Below are 1656 nucleotides of genomic sequence, written 5' to 3'. Positions count from 1 at the left end.
TATATACTCCCTTATTCCTTCAGCCTGTGTCTCAACCCATGTATCTATGCACAGAACACTGTTGTTCCAAGGTTGTATATATATCACTATTTACTTCTATCTCCTTTAGCCCACACATACCTCTCTGTGTATTCACCTGTTTTCATCATTCTTCTGTCACCCTCTCTCTTCTTGTGTATTACCCTTCCCCTTCTTATATATTGCCCTTTCTGTCACCTGAGCTAACATTTGTTTACCCTTTGGCCAGTGACTTACTCTCCTCTCCTTACTACCCCTGGTAACCATCAAAGACTGTTCCTTATAGTATGAAAACCTTTTCTTAAGTTTTTAAAATAATGGTCACATCCAGTATTTGTCCTTTTATAATTGACTTAATTTTACTCAGCATAATTTCCTCCAGGTTCATCTATGTTATGAGGTGTTTCAAAGATACATCATTGTTTTTCACCGTCACATAGCATTCCATTGTGTTTATGTTCTAAAGTTTATATATTCATTCTTCCATTGATGGGCACTTAGGCTGTCTCCATCTGTTAGCTATGGTGAATAGTGCTGTGATGAACATTGGTGTGCATATATATACTTGTGTCCTGGTTCATATTTCTTGAGGTTATATACCAAATAGAGGGGTTGTTGGATCATACAGTATTTCTATTTCCAATTTTCTGAGGAATTGTTATACCGTTTTGCAGAGTGGCTGAACCATTTTACAGACCCCTAGCAATGTAGGATGTTCCCAGTCTCTACACATCCTCCACAGTATTTGTTGTTTTCTGTGGTTTTTTGGTTTTTTTTTTTTACTTCACCTATTAATTCTGGTGTAAGATGATACCTCATTGTTGTTTTGATTTACGTTTCTCTAATGGTTAATGATTGTGAATGTTTCTTCATATGTTTGTTGACTGCATGAATGTCTTCCTTGGTGAAGTGTCTGTTAATGTCTTGTGCCCAGTTTTTAATTGTGCTGTTTGTTTTTTTCTTGTAGAGGTGTTGTATTTTTTAAGAGAAATTTTAGGTATTTGCCTCTTACCTGATATTGTCATTGCAAAAAAAAAAAAAAAATTGTCCCCCAATCTCTGGACTCCGTTTTTACTCTTTTGGTGATATATTTTGATGCATATTAGTTTCTAATTTTTAGGAGATCCCAGTCAACTCTTCTGCCTTCTGTTATTATTTGTGTGCTTTTTGTAATGTTTAATAGTGTCTGTGTGCCATGTATTAGTGCCGCTAAGTTTGTCCCTAATTTTTCATTGATCATCATTTTAGTTCTAGGTTTTACGTGTAAGTCTTTAATCATGTTGAGTTTGCTTTTGTATATAGTGTAAGAGTATGGGTCTTGTTTCATTCTTCTGAAACTTGAATTGATTTCCAGTTTTGCCAGCTTCATTTGTTGAAGAGGCTGTCTCTTTAGGAAGTTTTTTGATAGACATAGATTTGTCGCTTCTGTCCTCACTGGCATCCTGTAGCAGGAAGAGAAAACCCCTGCGTCTTTCCTTAGTGAGTTTTTGTTTTCATCTTCCTGCTACCCGAGGATTTTGTATCTACCACTAAAGCCTTATAATTTGATTTACTTTCCTCAGATCATCTTGTTGTTATTGTTAAGTACCATCGAGTCAATTCTAACTCATAGCAGCCCTGTATAGGGTTTCCAAGGAG

General features: G+C 35.9%; 1 protein-coding gene and 1 pseudogene across 2 annotated transcripts in view; both read left to right on the top strand.

The window, feature by feature from the left end:
* CDK14 (cyclin-dependent kinase 14) overlaps positions 1-1656 on the top strand; it is an 819631-nt gene that overhangs the window by 148012 nt on the left and 669963 nt on the right. The gene's annotated exons all lie outside the window — the stretch shown is intronic.
* LOC102829115 overlaps positions 997-1656 on the top strand; it is a 5021-nt pseudogene continuing 4361 nt past the window's right edge.

Source organism: Chrysochloris asiatica, unplaced genomic scaffold (assembly GCF_000296735.1).
Source record: "Chrysochloris asiatica unplaced genomic scaffold, ChrAsi1.0 scaffold00010, whole genome shotgun sequence".
Classification (NCBI taxonomy): domain Eukaryota; kingdom Metazoa; phylum Chordata; class Mammalia; order Afrosoricida; family Chrysochloridae; genus Chrysochloris; species Chrysochloris asiatica.
Note: the sequence above shows the minus strand (reverse complement) of the source record. Positions and strands in the feature narration are given on the sequence as shown.